This window comes from Dipodomys merriami, unplaced genomic scaffold (assembly GCF_024711535.1).
Source record: "Dipodomys merriami isolate MVZ:Mamm:240054 unplaced genomic scaffold, mDipMer1.0.p SCAF_17, whole genome shotgun sequence".
Lineage (NCBI taxonomy): Eukaryota > Metazoa > Chordata > Mammalia > Rodentia > Heteromyidae > Dipodomys > Dipodomys merriami.
The window spans coordinates 22480402-22503607 of record NW_027203048.1 but is presented as its reverse complement, the minus strand read 5'-3'; the positions used below and the strand labels follow the sequence as shown (position 1 = coordinate 22503607).

The 23206-nt window shown below is 39.4% G+C and overlaps 1 protein-coding gene and 1 long non-coding RNA gene across 3 annotated transcripts in view; one reads left to right on the top strand and one right to left on the bottom strand.

Annotated features, from left to right (window-relative positions):
• Thada (THADA armadillo repeat containing) overlaps window positions 1-23206 on the top strand; it is a 351130-nt gene that overhangs the window by 9880 nt on the left and 318044 nt on the right. Inside the window, exon 1 of one of the 2 annotated variants that reach the window (XM_070025484.1) lies at window positions 21109-21194. The exons of the other annotated variant lie outside the window; for it this stretch is intronic. The gene's annotated coding sequence lies outside the window, so the exon portion shown is untranslated. Of the gene's footprint in view, window positions 1-21108; window positions 21195-23206 lie in introns of those variants that run through there. 2 annotated transcript variants of the gene reach the window in all.
• On the bottom strand, window positions 16036-20992 carry LOC138829238 (uncharacterized). The gene is made up of 3 exons (XR_011372515.1): window positions 20354-20992; window positions 16343-16423; window positions 16036-16174 (listed from the first exon to the last, which is right to left on the bottom strand). It is a non-coding gene; the product is annotated as an uncharacterized lncRNA (long non-coding RNA).

Here is a 23206-nt window from a genome sequence, read left to right as displayed (position 1 = left end):
GCTACACACAGCAGAAAATTTTTTTTGTTGATTTGTTAATATAGAGTTCCCTAATTGATTTAACCATTCTCTTGCTATTGTAGAGTTAGGTAATTATTATATTAGGAAGCCTTTGTCTTTTATGTATGTATCATTAAAAAATACTTAATCCTTTTAAACAAAATGGACTTCAGTTTTGTTCTAAGTGTATTTAAAGCTCTAAGAAGAAAAATTCCTTTTCATCTGACCTTAACATTGTTGCACTCCAGTGGTCAGTTCTCAGTTTTTACCTTAACTGAGGAAAGAGCAGCATCTGACAAGGTTGATTACTCCTTTAGTTCTAGCTACTTGGGAGATAAAGGAGTCTTGGTGCAAGACCAACCCAGGAAAAATGGCTGGGTACCACCAATGGCTGGACACAATTGCACATGCCTGTCATACAAGCTACTTGGGGAAGTACAAATAGGATGACCTATATCCTAGACAGGACTTGGGCATAAAGTAAAACACTAATTTGAAGATAGCCAATGCAAAAAACAAGATTCTGGAATAGCTCATGTGGTAAAGTACCTGCCTCCCAAATGTGAGGCCCTGAGTTTAAATCCCAGTACCACCAAAAAATATGAAGAATAGTCTTACATTTCATCTCAAACTTGAGCTGCAAGAGAGACACTAGATGTCATGTCACAGCTATTGGACAAAAACAATTTAACACAATGTCCACACTTGACAAGATCACTCTATTACTTTGATGCACTTAGACCAACATCCACACAACCAAACACAGAAATGCTACTGCATGGTTTTAACAATATAAACAAAATGAACACAATTCAAACAACAAAAAAGTACTGAAACTCTCTTTGTTTCTGCTGCCTCTTACCAGTTACAACTTTAACCTGGCTCTAGTCTTCCCTCTGTTCAGATAAGAGTATCAATAATAATCAAAGAACTACCATATATATGCATATATATATATAAAACCACACACACATATATGATACCATGTATGCCATATGCCCATGCTACCATGCCACCATGCCCAGCTCTCTCTTCCCTCTCTCTCTTCTTCTCTTCTTGCCTCTTGCTCTACCTTCTCCTCCTCTTTTGGGTTAGTGGAGTTTGAACTCCAGCAGGGCCTTGTGCTTATTAAGAACCATGCCCTCAATTCTTTTCACTTTAGTCATTCTTGAAGTAGGATCTTATTTTTATGTCTAGGCTGGCCTAGGTCATAATCCACATAATTAACACTTCCCAAGCTGCTGGGATGACAGGTGTGTATCACCAATGCCAGCTCTTAATAGTTGCGATGGGGTCTTATGAACTTTTTGCCTGAGATAGCCAAGAATTGTGATCTTCCTATCTCCACTTCCTGATTAGTTATGATTATAGGCATAAGTTACCACACCTGGTTACCTTTACTACTTAATAATACTAATTGGGAAAAAACCCTCAATTCCTAGACAGTTCCTGTACCACAAAAATCTGGCTCTCAAGTTAGTTTTTTAGTGTCAATGTGGTTTAGATGTACTACATTCATTATTTTTCCAAATTAAAAGGTGAGGTTGCATGAAATAGGATTGTATACAGAAAACCTGTGTAAATTTTACCTGATTCTCTGATTGTTAACATTTTGCCTCATTTGCTTGATTAAAATCCACATACAATAAAAAGTCCTTTTTATGCCCACTTATTGAGATGTCAGAGTCCTCAAAGCGTGTGTGTTCCTAATTGTCTTTGCACATAGGGAACTGACAGTAGTTCAACCAGATTCACTTGAGCCTTCGTGGCCTTGGAGCAGGATCCACAATTCACTACTAGGATCTATATCAGAGCTCCTTTGTTTCTCACGTACATAAACTGATTTGATTTCAGTATTTCATTGAAGCCTTTCCAGAATGGGTTTGATTTGTTTTCACAAAACAAGATCTCTTGGATTTCTCCTCTCCTCCCCTTACTTCTCCCTCTCTCTCCCTCCTAACCTTTCCTTTCCTCCTTTCTCTCCTCTGTCCCTTCCCCTCTCCTTCCCTTCCCTTTCCTTTCCCCATCCTTCCCCCAACTCTTTGCATTCTCTCTCTGTCTCTCTCTTTTTGTGATGCTGCCCAGGCTGGTGTCTAATTTCTGGCTCAGCCTGTCCTCCCATACAAGCCCCCAAGCAGTTTCTACTATACATGTGAGCCACCAGGCCTGACTAAAACTTTTTTTAAAAAACCAGATTTGCATTGTTCTTGGACAAAATTATTTTCTAGCCCTCTAATATCATTTTCCCCCTCAGCTAGCATTTAAGTGTTTGTCTGTAAGAGGAAAACTGGGCAGAGAGAATAGCATAATTTAGTAAAGTTGTCTTTGAGTTAGCCTCAAGAACTAAGGAGCATGATGGTCTCCCCAGACCAGCTTGGAAAGTCTGAATAAATTTCTCCTTGGGTGATCTTTATAAAACTTGGGACTTTTCCCCTAGCCTTTGTCTTTGTTTCCCTGAGAGCTTCTCTGCTGAAGTTCCTCTACACTGAATCAGAAGATTTCATGCAGGTCTAGATTAGCAACAATTGTTCCTTGGCCAGCTTTCAAAGACACAGACCCATGCACCTTCCTCACAAGCCATTCAGTTCTCATGGAATTTTCTTTTCTTTTCTTTTCTTTTTTTGTTGTTGGTTGTGGGGCTTGAACTTGAGAACTGTTCCTCAGCTTTTCAGCTCAAGGCAAGCTCTTGAGCTACAGTGCCACTTCCGGTTTTCTGGTGGTTTATTGGAGATAAGAGTCTCATGGACTTTCCTGCTCGGGCTGGCTTTGAACTGCGATCCTCAGGACTCAGCCTCCTGAGTTGCTAGGATTACAGGCGTGAGCCACGGCGCCCAGCTGTTCTCATGGAATTTTAATGTTAAACTGTGGACCTACCAGGCTAACACCTGTCTCCGTGTTTTTTATTCACATGATAACTTATACCCTGAATTTTCTAAATGACATAATTTTACCAGGAAGAAATTAGAGTACAATGCCAATTGGGGGAAATTTTTGACATGAACAAGATCATTCATTTGAGAAGTCTATCAGAACAAAAGGAAGAAGAGGTCCTCATGTAGATTATTTGTCTTGCTTGTTTAAAAGAGCAAAAGTTTTGTTTAACCCAGGAAACAACCCCTCCTTCATTCTTGTACTTTGGGGATTCAGAAAAACTGACATTTTAATTGTACGGTTTCATAAAATTGTAAAGGATGCACGTTATGTTGAAATCAATTTACATGCTGCTCTGTGTGTGTGTAGATGTAGAATTCATTTTTCTGTTTCTCACACTCTTTCCTTTCCTTGCAAATAAAATATAATTAGCTTTTTATAAAGACACTTCCATATTTGTCTGAACCTGGCTCTCTTACAGTTTTTCTGTCCTTTTTCTTCTCGTTTTTCATCTCTTGGGAAATGTTAAAGATTAATTAATTTTTTAAAAAGAACTTAGTTGTATGCTCCCTGTAGAAACATAGTCTAGAAGAGTAGTTAACAATATCTAAAAAAAAAAAAAACACTAAAAGATTGTACTATGTTTCCTCTGTTGGCATCAGAAAGAATATTTACATCATAGCCCTCATATCAGCTAGGAGATAAGAAAAAAAGACTTAGTTCTAATATGAAACTCAAGTTTTGTGTGATTGATCATTTATAAAAATTAGTTTATCATATAAAAATAATGTTCAGGGGCTAGGAAGGTGGCTCAGTGGTAGAGCGCTTGCCTTGCATGCCTGAGGCCCTGGGTTCGATTCCTCAGCACCACATAAGCAAAAAGAAAAAAGCCGGAAGTGGCGCTGTGGCTCAAGTGGTAGAGCACTAGCTTTGAGCTGAAGAGCTGAAGGAGATCGCCCAGGCCCAGAGTTCAGGCCCCACGACTGGACCTCCCCCACCCCTGAAAAAAAATAATAATGTTCACACAGTAGTTTAGTTTGCTCAAGATTAGGGTCAAATTTCTTGTGGCTCAAACTTCCTAAATTTTGGTTTTGCAAATTGGCTTTATGAATTAAATAAAATACCCTTTTCTCTATAACTTGCTTTTTAAAAAAATTCTCTATTTTTTCAAAAATGTATTTTTATCGTAAAAGTGTGTACAGAGGTGTTACAGTTAATAGGGCAGGTAATAATTATATTTATTTTTGAGCAGTGTCACTTCTTCCCTCATTTTCTCCCAACTTTTTCCCTCCCAAACCACCTCCCCAATAACTTGATTTAAGTCAATTATTATGTACATAAAATTAGATTCAACCAAATGAAATAAGGGTTTAATTTTATAAACAGTTCAAAATGTTATAATCACAAGAATTTATGTATCTACTAAATTGTAGTTTCCAGATACCTAACTTAAAAACCTTAATCAAGCCAGGCACTGGTGACTCACACCTATAATTCTAGCTACTCAGGAGGCTGAGATCTGAGGATCACAGTTCAAAGCCAGCCTGGGCAGGAAAGTCCCCGAAACTCTCATCTCCAATAAACCACTCGGAAAATCGAGAAGTGGCACTGTGGCTCAAGTGGTAGAGTGCTAGCCTTGAGCTGAAGAGCTGAGGGACAGCGCTCAGGCCCAGAGTTCAAGCCTCACAACTGACCAAAATAACCCCAAAACAAAACAAAACAGAAACAAAACCTTAGTCAAATGATTAAGTTAATTAATAAATAATATTTGATGCATATTTTTAAAAAGAAATACAAAACACTAATTGTTGCACATAATTTTAAGTTCCTCTTATTGTTTGAATTGACCATACATTAACAAAATGTGTGACTACACTTGGAAGATTTTTTTGTATGTTTTTTTTTTCACCTTCCCAGCCCTGATCTTTATTTTTTTATTTTTATTTTTTTAATTTTTATTTTTATTTTTTGTGAACATACTGTACAGAGGGGTTACAATTACATGGGCAAGATAATGAGTACATTTCTTATCAAGCATTGCAGTCTTCTCCTTTGTTTACCCTTCACATCCCTTCCCAGCCTCCCCCCACTCCCCCACCCAATCTCCCCCCTCCTTCCCCCCTCCCCCCCACACACCAAAGTTGTACAGTTACTGTACAGAAGGGTTATAGTTACATGAGCAAGGTAATGAGTACATTTCCTATTGAGCATTGCTGCCTCCTTCTCCCCCAACCCTATATTTGGAAGTTTTTTTTTTTTTTTGGAAGATTTTTATCAGTACATTCTTAGTTATTTTTGCCTCCTCAAATCCATCAGAATTATATGTAAAGAGAACAAAAAATGACTGAGCAGGTATTGATTTTCAATAATCAAATTTTCTTCTGTCTCTAAAGTTTGTTATGTTTAATAGGATAACTGAGAGCTGTGGTGATCAGTGGCCAAGCCTTTGCTTAGCATGTACAAGGCTCTGAGTTCAATCCCAGCACCAAAAATAAAAATAAAGACAAATACTATGAATATTAATTATACCAGATACAATATTTAAAAATATAAATACAAGTATATATATATGATAATGAATATGACTTCCTGTTTAAGAAAGTTTACTAAAATGGACGTGACATATTAACACAAGCCTATAATTCTAGCTACTTGAGAGGCAGAGATCAGGGGATTGTAGTTCAAGAACAGCCCAGGCAAAATTAGTTCATGAGACTTCATCTCAAACAATGGCTAAGTGTGTTGACCTAGGTCTGATACTCTAGCTACAATGGCTGAAATGGTGGTGTTTGCTGCCATCCCCAGTGATACAGGGAAGCACAAGGCGGAGGATCATAGCTCAGGCTAGCCAGAACATAAAACAAGACCCTGCCTCAAAAATAAATAAAGCTAACAAGCAAGTTTGGGATTTAGCTCAGTGGAAGATCACTTGGGCTCTGAGTTTGGTCTTCAGCTCTGAAAAAAAAAAAAAAGATTTCCAAAAAAAAAAAAAGCTAAAGACACTAGAGGTATGGTCTAAGTGGTGGAGCACCAGTTTAGCATAGGTAAGTCCCTGAATTGAATCCGAGTTCAAGTTTCAGTCCCATCAAAGCAAAAGAAAAGAAATTTTACTAAGATAAATTTAATGTGATTTATTTATCAGTTATATTACTACTAATTATACTCTAAAACAATGAAGGCTTTACCAGGAATAGTGGATCATATCTATAAGCCCAGTTACTTGGGAGCTGGAGATAAGAAGGACCCCAGTTCAAGGCCATCCAAGACAGAAATTTTAGAATTATTAACAGGTGTCTGTGTGTGGTCCTATATGTCACCAAGAATCTGAGCAAAATTCATCCCTTCTTTCATAGTGAATGGGGTCTACAGCTAATCTATGATGCAAAAAAGGCAAGTTTTTTTGACTTTTTAATTCCCAAGTGATTTTCCTGAAACTTGTCTTTGAAGAAATAGTTTTGTGCATTTCAGATTTAAGCCTTATTTCTGTAGTTACAGAGCTCGTTGTCATACTATAAATGACATTTTGGAGATAACCAGTATGAACTCAAGAACTTTTCTCTGAGAGGAAATAGATTCCACAGGTCGGGGAAGAAGAAGATGTCAAGGGACAGGCCAGAGGAGACTTGACAGACAGGGGCAGCAGCACATAAATGCCTCCCTGACTACTCCTAAGCAAGTACTAAGAAGCTGTCTTTCTGACATTCAAGGTGCTCTATATGGGGAGAACAGCACAAACTCCACACTAGCCTACTTCACAGGAATGATGCCTGCCTGTAGGCAGCCCTCCTTTCAAACTATGGCTCAGAATAGTGTAGCTCCAGGATGCAGGGAACACCCCATCACCTGCTCTCAGCTAGAGCTGAGAGGAACCATACTCTATTACAGATGAACACCAAGGTCATCTACTACTGCCTTGCTGGAGTTCCTTTGGAATTACTTCTGAAGGTTTTTTTCCCCTACTTTAATTTTTAAAGAGGTAGAGAGCGAACTCAATTTTCATTCCACATATCTTCAGCCTTTACTAAAATAATGAAAAGCAATACTTTCTTTGTTGTTTAATCTCATGGAATACATTTTCTGGCTATAAGATAATTGCTTTACATTTCCTGACTTAAAAATTACTTTATTGTTACTAATACATGCATCAGGTAATAAATACAGTTCCTTTCATATAACGTCATCTGTTCCTTCATTCTCTCCCATTCCCCCTCCCATCTCCACCCATGAGTTGTATAGTTCACTTTCATCAATGTCCAGTGTGCTCCACTGCTGCACTTTTTTTTCACTGTTTCCATGGGTTTTGTGCCCTCCTTCCACCCTCCTACAGAAGTGCACATGAATACATCACATATAAGGTAAAGAATATAGAATCATCAGAAAAAGAAAAAAAAACAAATTTTAAAAAGTCCTCTTCCCATATCTTTAGAGTTCGTTTCAGTATGTATATTATATTATTTTATATAAATATGAAAAAGCAGTTAGGTATTGCACCTTTGTGATTTTCTCCTAAGACTATCTTCTTTTGGTCTCACTGTATGTGAGTATCTAGAACTCTGTATAATTTGTCATATCCCAGTGCATTTTAGATCTAACTTCCATGAACCTGTGGCCTTTGTCTCTCTGATCTTGGCTTGCCTGATTTAACATGATTTGTTCTAGTTCCATCCTCTTCCCTGAAAGTGACATCATTTTATTCTTTCTAATGGCTGTGTAAAATTCCATTGTATATAGGTACCCCATGTTTTGGATCCATTAGCCTATTGTAAAGCATTTGGGCTGTTTCCATATCTTGGCTATTGTGAATAGTGTGGCAATTAACATGGACGTGAAGATGTCCTTATCATATCCTGGCTCATGAAGCTCAGGGTAGATGCCTAGGATTAGTATGGCTGGGTCTTAGGGAAGGTCTATGTTTAGTTTTATGAGGAACCTCCAGACTTTTCCAGAGTGGTTGTACTAGTTTAGATTCCCAAGAGCAGTACTAGGATTCCTTTTTTCCCATATCTCCACTAGCATTTGTTGTTGTTTGAATTTAAAATGTTGGTCAATCTAACTTGATTTGCATTTCTTTTATGTCCAGGGATAATGAACATTTCTTCATGTGTTTCTTTGCTATTCTTACCTCTTCTTCAGAGAAGTCTCTCCTTACCTCTCACGACCATTCAGTAATTGGTGTATTAAGTTTGGGAGGGGTTAGTTTCTTGAGCTCCTTATAGATATTCTATATTAGGCCTTTGTTTGATGTATTGCTGGTAAAGATCTTTTCCTAATTGGTTGGCTATTTAGTTAACTATGTCCTTAGCTTGTTTAGTTTAGTAACTAGTTTTTAGTTTAGTAATTATGTCCTTAGCTGTGCAGAAACTTTTTATTTTAATGTAGTCCCAAATTGTCAAGTCTTTCTCCTATTTGTTGTGTCCCTGGGACTCTATTTAGGAAGTTCTTGCCTCTACCTATGAGTCATAATGTTTCTCCTATTCTCTCTCACAGTAGTTTCAGTGTTTTGGGTCTGACCTTGAGGTCTTTGTTCCATTTTGAATTGATATTAGTGCATGGTGACAAGTAGGGGTCCACTTTTAGTTTTCTGTAAATGGCTGCCCAAATATCAGATGACTGTGGTTTTATTTCTGGGTCTTCTAATCTGTTCCATTGATCTTTGGGTCTATTTTTGTGCCAGTACCAATCTGTTTTTGTTATTATGGCTCTGTAGTAGAGTTTGAACTCCTATTGTGATACTGCCCACATTGCTTTATATGCTTAGAATGTTTATACCTTCAAGTTAGTTGTTCTATATGAATTTTTGGATTGTTTTCTCTGTCTCAGTAAAGAACATCATTGGGATTTTGATGGGTATTGCATTGAATTTGTTTATCATTTTTGGCAGTATGACCATTTTTACAATATTGATTCTATCCATGAACATGGAAGATCTGGTGTCTTCTTTGATTTCTTTTTTTCTCAGATTTTTTATAGTTTTTGCTATAAAGAGCTTTTACATCTTTGGTTAGGTTAATACATAGTATTTTTAAGCTATTAATTTTTTTCATGCTTTCTCTTCCTTTTTGTACATTGCTAGCATACAGAAAGGCTACTGATTATTGTAGGTTAATTTTGTGTCCTATTACTTTGCCGAAATGGTTGATTAGCTCTAGGACTTTGGGGGTGGAGTTTTTTGGGTCCTTTAGGTATAAGATCATGTTTAATTTCTTCTTTCCCTATGATAATCCCTTTTGTGTTTTTTTCTTGCCTGATTTCTCTGGCTAAGAATTTCAGAACTATATTGAAGAGGAGTGGAGAGAGTGGGCATCCTTGCCTTGCTCCTGAATTTAGGGGAAATGGTTTTAGTTTTTCCCTATTTAGTATGATGCTGGCTGTTGGTCTGTCATGTATAGTCTTTATTGTCTTAGGAAATGTTCCTTCTATTTATAGTTTATCCAAAGCTTTTAACATGAATGGACATTGTATTTTGTTAAAGGCCTTTTCTGCATTTATTGAGATGATCATGTGGTTCTTGTCCTTGGCTCTGTTGATGTGGTGAATTACATTTATTGATATGGGTATGTTAAACCAGCCTTGCATCTGTGGGATGAAGCCTATTTGGTCATAATGTATGATTTTTTTTAATTGCTTCTAGATTCTGTTGACTAATATTTTATTGAAGAGCTTTGCCTCTGTGTTCATCAGAGAAATTAGTTTATAGTTCTTTTCATTTCGTTGGGTCCTTACAGGGTTTGGGGATGAGTGTGATATTGGCTTCATAGAATGAATTTGGAATTGTTCCTTCTGTTTCTGTTTCACAGAAAAGCTTGAGGAGTACTGGTATTAGTTCATTTTTAAAAGCCTAGAATTCAGTGGTGAATCCATCTGGGCCTGCGCTATTCCTGTTGGAAGATTTCTGATTACTTCCTGTTTCTCATTGCATGTTATTGGCTTGTTTAGCAGTTCATATCTTCTTGGTTCAGTTTAGGCAGTGTGTGTGTTCCTAAAAATTCATCTATTTCTGCTAGGTTTTCCTTCTTTTGTAAATATAGGTTTGGAAGGGATTGTTTATAATCATTTGAATTCTTCAATTTTTGTTGTAATGTTTCTTGTGGCATCTCTGATCTTATTGATTTGAATATCTTCTCTTTTTTTGCTATTAGTATTGAAAGTGGTGTGTCAGTTTTATTAATTTTCAAAAAAACTAGCTTTTTGTTTCATTGATTTTATGAAGTTTTTTTAGTTTCTATTTTTGTTAATTTCTTCCCTACTCTTTGCTATCTCTCTCCGTCTAGTAGTTGTAGCTTTGATTTTTTCTTGTTTTTTATAGCAGTTTTAATTACATCATGAGGTTATTTACTTGGACTGTTTCTGTCTTCTGTATGTGTCCACTTATAACTATGAACTTACCCCTCAGCACTGCTTTTGCTGTATGCCAGGGTTCCATTGTAATTCATGTGCATTTTCACTGAATTGTAAGAACTTTCTAATTTCTTCCTCAATTTATTCTGTGACTCAGATGTTATTGAATAGTGTGTTATTCAACCTCCATGGGTTTGAGTGATGTCTACAGCATGTTTTGTTGTTAAGAACTAATTTGAGGGGCTGGGAAGGTAGCTCAGTGGTAGAGTGCTTGCCTAGCATGCATGAGGCCCTGGAATTGATAAGCAGAAAAAAAAAAGCTAGAAGTGGTGCTGTGGCTCAAGTGGTAGAGCACTTGGCATGAGCTGAAGAGCTGAGGGACAGTGCCCAGGCCCAGAGTTCAGGCCCCACAACCAAAACAAAACAAAACAAAAAAACTAATTTGATTCTACTGTGGTCAGATAGGATGCAAAGAATTATATCAGTCCCCTTGTATTTCCTAAGGTTCTTTGTGTGTACTATGATATGCTCTACTTTGGAGAATATTCCATGAACTGCTGGGAAGAATGTGAATTGGGTTGTTGTTGGGCAGACAATTCTGTAGATGTCCGTTATGTCCATTTGGGTTATGGTGTCATTTAGTTCAAAGGCTTTTTTGCTTATCTTCTGTCCTTTGGTGAGAGTAGGGTATTAAAATCTCCCACTATTATTGTGTTTGAGTCTATCCTATTCTGTAAGCCCAAAAGTATTTAATGTACTTAGGTGCTCCATTATTTGGTACATAGATATTGACCACTGTGATTTCCTCCTCATGGATCATTCCCTTTATTACTATGTCATGATCTTCCTTGTCTCTTTGTAATTATTTTAATGAAAAGCCTATTTTTTATCAGATACCAATATGGCTACCCCTGCAAGAATTACTATGTCATGACCTTACTTACCTCTTTGTACTGATTTTAATGGAAAGCCTATTTTTATCAGATATTAATATGGCTACTGCTGCCTTCTTGCAGGGTGTATTTGCATGAAAGATCTTTTTCCATCCCTTCACTCAGTTTGTTTTTATCTTTGACTGTGAGATGGATCTCTTGGAGACAACAAATGGATTGATCTTATTTTTTTTTATTGAAGTTGCTGTTCTTTTTCTTTTGATAGAAGTATTGAGTCTGTTAATGTATAGCTTTATTATACAGAAATGTGTCATATTCCCTGTCATTTACTTCACTTCCTATATTTTGCTTTTTTTCTCTTTTTGTGGTTTACTAAATTGGTCTTCTAGTGATTTTTGTCTAATGTGTTTCCTTGATTTTGATTGTTTTCTTCAGATTGTATATTTCCCTTTGCTATTCTTTGTAATATGATTTGGTGTTCATGGATTCCTTTAATTTTTGTTTGTCATAGAAGGTTTTAGCATCAACCTCAAATGTAAATAATGGCTTCTTTGACATCAGTTGTTGATCTTCAAGGTCTGGATAATTTCATTCCAGTTTCCTCTTGGGTTGAGAGCTTGTGTGGAGAGATGTGTAGTGATTCTATTTTTCTTTACATTATCATGTAGCTTCTTGATTTTAGAGCATTCAAATTCAATTCTTTGCTTTTCAAGTCTAATGTTTTTAATATGATGATTCTAGAAATGTTTCTTCTTGGATCCTATCTACTGGGGGTTTTATATGCTTTTGTCAGTGGGTAAGATTTTTCTCTCAAGATTATTATTTTACTGAATAGGTTTTTGATGCCTTTAGTATTGAATTCTTCCCCGTCATTGATACCAATTATGTGTAAATTTGATCTCTTGGTTGAGTCTGCCAATTCTTGTAATTCTGAGTGTTTTCTACATGCCGTTGATTTTTTGTTCTAGTTTCCCTGTTTTATTCTTGACTCTTGATATTCTATTTTCCATTTCACTTATTTTGTTACCGAGGCATTCCACTGTGGTTTGCAATGGGAAAACTGAACCTTTTATGCTTCCAAGATCAGTTCTCATAGTGCTAATTTTGTCTTTTAATGGGGGTGTATAGGGGTCTATTTTTATTTCCATATCTTTTTTGGGGAGTCCTGGATTTCCTTTGTCATTTCTTTGAATATATTTTTGCATCTTCTTCTTATCTCATTGACCAATTCTGTTACCATGTCTTTAATGTTTCTTTTGTCCTTCATCTCTTCTTCATTCTCACTGGGGTCCTTCCTTGGATTGTTGTTTGCTTTTGTATTTTGTTTGTTGTCTTGATTGTTCATGAATCTTGTAATCTTTCACTGTATTTATGCATTTGGGTTCAGGGATTATCAGGGCAGAGGCCCGAGCTTGGTCTGCTTTCACTTGACAGGTGGTGACATGTGTGGCCCAGGCTAGCTCACACTGGGTGAAATAGTCCACCTTGGGCCCTCTGGCCAGCAAGCATTTGTGCACCTGCACTTGGCTCTGGTCTAGCTGAAAGTCATTGGCCTGGGGCCATCAAGCTCTCAGCCTGGTCTTATCTGGGACAGGGGTTGGGAAGACTGTATTCAGGCCTCTGAGGCGGGTTCCCATAGGTATACAGGAGTTTGTCTGTGCTTGGGCTCCTAGTTGATTCTTGTCCTGCAGGTGGCTGGTTCTTGGCTTCAAACTGGAGCATGTGCTTGGCTCAGGCCCTGGGCTAGTGAGCTCTCCACCAGCTGGTGGGCCCTCAGGTCTGGCTGGGGTTGAAGGTCTAGGTCCAGCCTCTGGGATGGGTGTGAGGTTTCAGGAGGGGCTGGCACCAGTGGGTTTGTCAGTGTTCTTTTCAAACAGGTGAGGTTTCCCCGTTGACAGCCAGGGCTGTGGCCGATGCAAGGTCCTAGTGCCCATCCAATATGAGTCCTGGTGGCCTCCCACTGGAAACCAACAAGTGGGGTGAGGGGGAATAAGGAAGGGCTCTGGCTTCTTTGTCCTCTTCAAGTATGATAACCCTTCTTAGGACTGAGGGGTTCAGGCCAAGCTTTGTGGGTTACCACCAGTGCTGGTGGGTCTCTGGCATGGTACTCACTGATCCTATAGTTGGTTATGGGCTGACTGGTGGCATTGTGGAAGATCTCTGGGTCTGGATGTCGTGGATTCATGTTGCTGGTCTTTGTCTCTCTCTGCGCTGGCCAGGTCCAGGGTTGTGGAGATTTCCTGTGTCTGGATGTGTCTGGAGGCTGCATTCTCACTAGTGGGATCCTGGAGTCCCAGACAGTGGAGCCACTCTCACAGCTTAGCCCCATTGCCAGGGTGGGATGGAGAGTTTTCTGTCCTTGTGTGTACAAAGTTTCTTTTCCCATTCCTGTGCTTCTCTATTTGTTAATATATTTGTTGTTGTTAATCTCTTGGGGGAGATGTGCATATTAGGACCCCAAATATCTGTTTGATTAGAAAGAGCTAGTTTGCTCCACCACCATTTTCTTTCATCTCCTGTTTCCTGACTTTTTAAAACCTTATTTATTTTCTCTGCACTCCTAAATGCCTTTGAAGGCAGAGATGTTATGTCATTTCCCACTATCTCTATGCTCTGTTACAGTGCTCAGAACACAGAGGGTACCCATGGTGGATGCTGTGGTGCACTGCCCAGTGTTCCCCACCACCACTGGCACTTTAAGATCAAGGCTCTTAGTCCCTGAACACAGCTCACATTGGATGCTGAAGCTCCTGGCTAGTCTAATGACAATGGGTGGATGAAGTACAGAGGATCAGTCCTTGTGTCTAGCCAACTTCAGAGTACCCCCTTTGAATTGGCTGAGGCTTCTGCTCTAAGTTCATCCCAGTTCAGCTCTTTCTGACCAATTCTCTTTCCCTCAAGAATACTCCCCAATCACCCTCCCTCCCACAAGTCTCTGTTTCCTGGGAAACCAACTAAGACAGTGTTTAATAAATATTTATTGAATAAATGGATGGAAAGGCTCTTCTATTGTAAACTATGCTGTTCTTAACCCTGCACAGAGATATTCTGGTAAACTTTTAACCTATATTTGTGCAGTTAACATTTTATTTTGTCATCTCAGGCCCTAAAAGTCAGAGCCTTGACTTAAATCATTCACCTGACCTCAGGGCTGTGCATAACTTATATGATGACAGTATCAATACCCTGTTGTTGTAGTTATAGTGCCATTTGACCACCAGATGGCAGAGGTGACACTTGGAAAGCTTCTTTCTCTGCCCCCTAGGTCACCTATTCCAGGATTGAACATTAAACCTAAATTACCCACTTATGCCATTAATTCCCAAGCCGTTGTAATTATGGCATTGTTTCAGTTTGTATAGAAGTGTCATTGTAGCAACTGGTCTTTTCAGTTTAAAGAAAAACGATAGTTCTGAATAAAATGGAAAGATCATTGGCCAAAGCATCAAAATCATTGCATAGGAGCCACTTGCTCCTTTTAACAAGTTCTTTCTTTCATCAGTAACAGCAATACAAATTCTAGGGATTGAGAATGTGGCTTAGTGCTAGAGTGCTTACCTAGCATGCATAAGGCCCTGTGTTCAATTCCTTAGAACTACATAAACCAAAACCCAAAAATCAACAACCAACCCCCCCCCAACAAAAACAAAGAAAAAAATACAAATCTAATCTGCATGCTTCTTAGGCCTTTCATGAGAAACACATGAAAGCTACTGGAAATTTGGGAAGGGGCTTAACAGACTTACTTCCTCATACAGGTAGGCTCAGGATTTGAGGGGAGGGTGTAAGTGTGAGTGGAGGGCCACTATATGGGCATCTAGAGTCTTCTCTAGGACCCCAATGTTTCTAAGACCCTGGCTCCTGACATACAAATACTCTATTCCAACCTTACAGTCCTAGGTCTTCTGAAGTTAATTCCCACTCTTAAAACATCACAAAAGTTTCCAGCATGCCGGGCCAGACGGTGTGGTTTATTTCTTCTAGGAATCCTCAGTTTAGGCCTTTGTGGTTTATGCATGCTATGGCATCATGATGTCATAGCTGAGTTCGAATGAGTTTTTCCATACTGCCACATGAAGGTCCTTACCTCACTGCACTGAACTTCCCCACTCCAATAGCCATGTCTGGCTGATTGCAGAAGGTAGCACCAGGAAAGCTAGCATAGTTCTCCATAAATTTCCTGCTCTGAGTTCTGAGGTATCTGAGCTGATAAAATGCAAGCTAATGAAATAATGGGCTGAAGGCAGACAGTTGGGTGAGAATCCTGGAATCAGGGTGCTTTAGATATGAGTCTATTGTCATTGTCCCCTAGTTTTTTGTTTTTGTTTTTGTTTTATTGTGAAAATACTGTACAGAGGAGTTACAATTACATGGGCAAGGTAATGAGTACATTTCTTATCAAGCATTGTAGCCTCCTCCTTTGTTTCCCCTTCCCATCCCTTCTCATCCTCCCCCCTCTTCCCCCCCCAATCCTCCCCCCCAACGAAAGTTGTAAAGTTCTTTTTCGACATAATGACTTGTACATCTCATTGTTGCAATGGGTCCACCTGTATCCCTATTTAAACGATTTGTTTTTCCCCTTCCCCTCCACAAATTATACCGACATCAAATACAGTGAAAGCAGGGGTTATACTGTGGGGGAGGGACATACAAAGCAACAAAGAAATAATCTTATAAATGTGTTAGAAACAATCACATGAAAGAAAAAAAAACATTTGAATACATATCTTAGGGTTCATTTCCCTAACATCACCTTATCTGACCTTTTCTGCTTGACTCAGACATATACTAGATATTGCAAATAAGGGAAACCATGTGTCCCCTAGTTTTCTTATTTGTTTGTTTGTTTTACTTTAGGAGTATATCCATTTTCTCTTGGGGTAACAAATACCACACAGTTAACAGCTGAAAGTATCATACATTTATTGCTCTGATGATCAGAAGTTATGTGTCTAAAAAATCAAGAGGGCAGCTGGGATATATTCCTTGTGGAGACCCTGGGAGAATGTTTTCTTTGTCTTTTTCCAGCTTCTAGGGTGTGGCTGCATTCTTTAACCTGGGATGTCTTCCTTCTGTTTAAAAGCAAATCACTCCAACCTCTGCTTCCATCCTCACATCTCCTTTTCCTGACTCTGAACTCCTGTCTCCCTTTTGAAAAGCTCCTAATAATTACAATGGGTTTATCTAGGGTAGTCTCCTTAGTTCAAAATCCTTAAGTTACATCTGCAAAAGCTTCTTACCATTTTAGATAACACCTTTGGAGGACATGGGATATAGATGGACATCTTCGGAAAGACTTCATTCAGCCTAGGGTTTGTGATCTAGGGTCCAAGAAAAATAAGAAACCATTTGTTGAATACATACAGTATTTTGTTTCAAAAATTGTAGGTACTGTATATGTAGTATCTCATTTAAGTTTTACATCAAAGTAGAAAAGGAGGCACTACTATAGATTAAAAAAAAGGAATAGAGGAATTAAACAATTTACTAATCAGTGGTAATGGTTCACGTGGGAGTATTAAAAAAATCAATCCTTTCCTTTAGTCCCTAGAAAAAAATAGTTTTTCTCATTTATAAAATAAGACAGTAAACCTGTTCATCAGTTTGTGGGAGGATCCCACATCCGGAAGGGGCTGGGGTGTGGCTCATGGCAGGGTTCTGTTCTGACAGCTGTTATTGTTAGTCTGGCAGCCCCAAGTTTCCCAGGGAATTCCTGGCTCAAGTCCCTGCTCTCTTTGGAAGACAGAACCCCACCCGGTTCTAAGCCAATCCTGACAAATCCAACTCTCAGCAGATGCCAGCTGTGAGCTCTAAAGTTAATGTGCTGCCACAAGGTTGGTACTGTGAGCCACTAGGGCAGGGCATCCACTTGCCCAAAGAAGTTACTATTTTTGCAAAATATCTTAACCAACGGTGGAAATGGACAAAAGTGCTAAGCTCACTGATAACCTAAAAGCCTTCCAAGAAGCTATCCTAGGGGCTCTCAACCTAGTCCTGCCAAAGGATGAAGACCACTATATCTTTCACTTACTCCCTAAACTCAATTAATCACTAAGCTATTGATATGTTTAATTCTATCTAGGAACCTTGAATGACTATATCCTGTAAGTAGAACAGTATCTACTACTCCCTCCTGAGAATTGGGATTGCATCTGAACAGGGCAATATAAATTCCCTCATTTGCCTTCAGATGGTATTCTATACTTTAAATTTTTTTATTTTTCTATCAGTGCCAACAGAACTACTGTCTTTGGTATAGATGACAGAAATATAGCCCAAATGTTAAAAATTGCAACTTTTTTTTTGGAATTTGAAGGTATTTCAATTAGCAACTCTTTATTTTTTTTTTTTAGAAAAGTAGAGACAGGGTTTTGTACTATAGAGCAGGCTGGTGATCGTTTAGCCTTGACCTCCTTGGTGCTGGGATTACAAGTGTGTGTTAGCACACCTGGTTAAAAAAAATTCCCTCATAATTATATCAGTCTGGCTAACTGCCGAGCCAAACACATTCTTTTTCAATCCTTGTTCATAACATCTATATTTTATGAAGTTGTAAACATAAGGTATAATTTTCTGTTCTAATATTTTTTGTTCTAATATTTTCTTACACACTTCTTTATTACTAAGTTTTTCTCTGTAAAAAGTATAAGCAAACTGGGCATTGGTGGTTCACGCCTGTAATCTTAGCTGAGGATCGTGGTTCAAAGCCAGATTGGGCAAGGAAATCCATGAGACTCTTATCTCCAATTAACTACCAGAAAACTGGAAGTGGAACTGTGGTTGGAAGTAGTAGGCCTCTAGCCTTGAATGGAAAAGCTCAGGTACAGCACCTGGGCCCTGATTTGAAGCCCCAGGACTGACAAAAAGAAAAAAAAATATAAGCAATAATGTGAATGAATAAAGAAAAATAATACTGAGTAATTTTTGTAAGTTTCAAATTTATATTTCTGTCTTATAATAGATAAATTATTAAAACTGCACTGAGAAGTTATTCGAACATACTTTCTGGCAGGAAGTTAAGCTATAGTCTTTTTATAGTACTTTCATATAAAATATGCTATTATTCAAATAATGAAGAAATACACAGCATGGACAGTGAGGGTCCCCCTATAACTTCACACTCAGAAAATTCTTTGTCTGCAATTTGTTGACTGATGGCTAGACCCTTTACTAATGGTAGTAGTGATTCTGTAGTTTGCTGCCACACAGTGGTAAGGAAAGCACTACTGCATACGGATAGCCCTCTTATCCTAACTCAATAAACATTTGCCCAGCTGGGCACTTGTGGCTCAAGGCTGTAATCTTATACTCAGGAAGCTGAGATCTGAGGATTATAGTCTGAAGCCAGCCTGGTCAGGAAAGCCCATGAGGCTCTTTAGTAAACTACTCAGAAAAAGCCAGATGTGGCCCTGTGGCTCATGTGGTAGAGCGCTACCCTTAAGCACAAATTGGCTCAGGCAGCGTACTAGTCATGGTCTGTGTTTGTGAAAGTTCACAAATTAGCAAGAGGCTTAATGAACACACCTAAGTACTATGTACTAAAAATGTGAAAATGTTCTAAGACAAAAAAAAAAAGCCCTAAGTATAATGGAAGGGGGACTTGTTGGGTTTCATTAAGGAGGTGACAGTTGAAGAGGGTTCTCAAATGTGAGAAAGTTTTTCAGGTTCATATGAGAAAGACCTCCTGCGAAGAGCATATTACAATATGAGAAAGGACTGCTTTCAGGGAATATTGGAAAGGTCACTCAAGTTGGAGATAATGTAGAGGAAAGCAAAGAGAGGAGGCTCACATATATAATATTTATGTGTTCTTTCTTTTCCTTCCTTTCTTGGCTCTTTTTGCTCAAGGCTAACACTTTACCATTTTAGCCACATCTTCTGACTTTTTGCTTTTTTGTGTGTGTTTAATTGGAGTCGAGTATCATGGATTTTCCTGCTTGGGCTGGCTTTGAATCTCAGCCTCCTGAGTAGTTAAGATTAAGATTGAGCCACTGGCACCTGGCTTATTTCAACTTTTAAAACCAAACTTTCTCTTGATCCTACTTTCCTGGGACCTAAGAGTTAACCTCTCACTTATGTGCCTCTTGTATACAAGTATAGAGAGTGACCCTGACAATCACCCTCTCAATATCCATCCCTTCCTCCAGGACCCTCTTCCTCATGAGGATACCAAAATCTGAGGATGCTCAAAACTCTTATAGAAGCTGGGTACTGGTAGCTCATGTTTGTAATTTTAGTTATTCAGGAGACAAATCTGAGGATTGAGGTTGGAAGCTTTTGTTCAAGCAGATAAACCCAAGAGATTCTTATCTCCAACTAACCAGCAAAAAAATTGGAAGTAGAGTTGTGGCTCAAGTGGTTGAGTGCCAGCCCTGAGAAAAAGCCAAGCTAGTTCTCTGGCCCAGAGTTCAAACTTTAGTACTGAAATAAAAAATTAAAAACAACAAAAAAAGATGCCTATAGAAAAAGGCATAAACTGGCATCATCCTCAGGTGCAGTTTGAACTATCACTAGATTATCTATAATACCTAACATAAAGTGTTTATGTAAATAGTTGTTTAAGGATTACTTTTAGATATTCAAGATTCATTGTTTTCTGTTTTGTTGTTATAAAGGTGATGTATAGAGGGGTTACAGTTATCTAGGTCAGATAAGTAGTACATTAGTTTTTGGACAATGTCTTCCCTTCCTTGCTCCCTCGCTCTCTCCCAGTTTTTCCCTCTCCTTGCACCCACAAGTAGTATAGTCCATTTTTAACACAGTGTCTAGTGAGTATCACTGCTTCATTTGTTCATATTTTGTTCTCTATTTTTGTGTCCCCCCCACTCTACTATGACAGATAAACAAGACAGAAAAAAAACAAAACCAGCAACAACAAAAAAAAACCACACCCAATTTCCACTCCCTAGAGTTCATTTTGAAAAGTATTATTTTATATGATGAGATGCACATAGGCATTGCACCTTTGTGTTTCTCTCCTAACAGTGCCGTCCATTGGTCTGTGTGTGAAAGCCTAGAGTCCTGTATAATTTACCATGTCCCAGTGGGGGAAATTTATCTTTAAAAAGTTTAAAAAGTACATGTTCAATATAGACTCAATTTCCCTACCCCACCTACAAATCTGTTCAAGTGGCTGTATCCATGGCTTCAGAATCTGTAGATTCAGATGGTTGACAGTACTTGATCTTGCCAATAGATCGCCTCTCAATTTCTTCAAAACCCATCCTTACCTGTTCCAAGTAAATATCTACCTCTACAACTCTGCTCAGGACAGAAATCTTTGACAACTGTTTCATCCTTCAGGAAATCTTCTTAGCATTACTCCCACTTATATTCAGAATCTATTTGTCATCTTTGATCGCAGACACTCCAGTATTAGGGATTACAGGGGAAGGCCACAGCACCCAGTTTACTTTATTCATTTTTTAAAGGGCGGAATCCTGTCACCATCTGAGCTGCATAAAATAAATAGGCAACTTTCAAGGCTAGCTGCTGGCATCATTCCCCAGGGAAAGCCCACGAACTCGTAGCTTAACGAACAAATAAATGCCCTTTGGTATAAGCTAGTTCATTCCAGCACTTCTCATTTTAGTCCAAATTCTCCTTGAGGGTTGGGTTCAAGACCTACCCCAACCCCTCTACACTATCTCACAGTCTGAAGCTGCCAGGCTCCTCACTCTGGCATAGTCTGGATAGGCTGGTGGGGAAACCGTAGAAGGTCAAACTTGAGAATGGTTCAGGAGGGTACGCAGGCATCAAAAGATGTGGGGTGACAGCCACGACGCCCAGAAAGCCGTGAGGTGGACGCAGACACCTCAGACTCACTGGCGAGTCCCGCGCCGTTGACACCCTCAAGTCGCCTCCGCCTCCCTCGTGACGTCACCACCTCTCCGAACTTTTGATTGGCGGAGCTGCATGCGGCCTGTTCTCGCGATGATTCTTCCTCCAGGTTCCGGTCCTGCCTCTCTCTGCCCCAACCCGGTATTCGCTCCCGAACACGTTGCGCGCCGTGGAGACGCCGCCGCCGACCAGACCAGCTTCCGGCGCTCGTCCCGAGGCCGCCCCGCTGCTCCAGCGATCCCCGAGCTCGAGGTTTGGCGCGCAAGCGTTATGTCTGCTGGACTGGCGGCAGCGCGGGGCTCCCCCCATCGCCGGGCTGGGCCAGTGTGCCGGAGCCGCCTGTCGTGTGGTAGCTGTTGCTTTTGGCGGCTGTGAAGCCCGTTTCCGGTCGTTCAGGTCTCCATGGAGACAACCCTTGAATCACTCCCCCCCCCCCCCCGTCATTTCCCGGGCTCCACATACTTTTGTGGGAGTCTCCCAGAAAGCTGTAAATGGAGGAGGGGGGAGCAGTAAGGAGGCGCTTGAGTGGAATCTGCCTGGCACCTTCCAAGGCCGCTTAGGGTGGACGTGTGGTTTTTGTTTTGTCCCTCCCCTCTCCCAACCCGAGAGCCCCACTTCCAAACACATGGTTGGGCATCTGTGGAGCGCTCATAATCACCTAGTCTGTTTATGTGTGAGGGTTTCAGGATCAAATCCTGCTGCAAACTTTGCAGAGAAGAGGTCTTCTCACCTTCCCTAGTCCCTTCTCACTGTGTGAACTGGCCACTTCCCCAGGAAGAGAGCCTCAGTTATGCCACTAAATCTAAGCAAGCCCCTTCTAATTCTCTGTCCTAGTGTGTTTATAATTGTGTCAATCTTTATTACCATTTTTGGTCAAGTGACTAATTTACCTTTACTATATTGATTGTTACTCAGATGGGTCATTGATTCTTTACTGCCCAGGACTAGCTTGTCACTTAGTTGTAGAACGTAATTTAGATATGATAGTCCCTCTTTCTGCCACAGAAGGTGTATCTTCCTTCTGGCATCTCTGACACAAAAGCTTTTAGTTCATTTACTCACCAAATACACTTCTGCTATATGGCAGGCACTGTTGAAGGATTTGAGAACTAAAACACTGGACGAAATTGTTAAAAAGTTGTTAGCTGGGTCCAGTGGCTAAAGCCTGTAATCCTAGTTACTTGGGAGGCAGAGGTTGCTGTTTCAGGCCAGCCTGAGTATAAGATTTTATAAAACTCTACCTCAAATATTGGAAAAGCACAGTGGCATGCATCTGTCATCTCAGGCCACAGGGGAAGCAGAATGGCTAAGCACAGTGGTACTTACTTATCCTCCCAGAGACAAAGGGAAACACAGACAGGAAGATTACAGTGTAGGTTGGCCAGGGCATAAAGCAAGCGTTATCTTAAAAATAAGCAAGGAAAAAGGGGACTGTTAGAGCACCATCCTAACAAGTATGAGGCCCCTAGTTCAAACCATAGTATTGCCAACAAAACAAAACAAAAACCCAATAAGTTGTGTTGAAGGAATTTACTGCTTGAGAGACAGACAATATAGGGGTGTACAAGTCAATATAGTTTTAGGTAGTAATAAGTGCTGTGAGGAAGATAAAGTAATGGATGCTATGTAACGTGTGTCAGAGTGGTGGTAGATTAGAGAAAATAGAGAAAGCTCTTCTTAGGAGGCACTATTCAAGCAAGGAGTGGCCTTGCAAAGATGAAGTGGAATGAACATTAAGAGGCAGATCAGAATAAGCATCAGGAAAAGTGAAGGCTCTTAATGGTGAAGAACAAATTGCTTTGAGATGAATAGCAGAGGAAGCCAGAGCCAAATTATTTAGGGCTTTGAAAGCCAAAGACTCAAATTTGGGTTTTATTCTACATACAACTGGAAGCCCTTGGAAAGTTTTAAGCGAGTTTATAATTAGATTTGATTAGTATTTTTAAAGATTGCTTTGATTAATTCTTTGATTGGACTCTTCAGAGGCAAGAACTTTTTCCATTAGTGCAGCAGTGTCATTATTTACTCAGATTCTGTTCTGAAGCTTGTATTAACTTACCAAATTTCAGCAAGACAAATGAAATCTAGTCCCTTCTTTTCCAAAGCAGTCCAACAGCAAGTGACTTATGCTCTTTCCTCCAGACCAAACATCATTGGTTAACACTGAAGTATAATCTGGAGTTATTCTCCAGGCCCATCAGAAACTTATTTTTTTCTGGAAAGCATCTTGTCTTGTTCCTTTAAGGGTTTCACCATCCTGTACA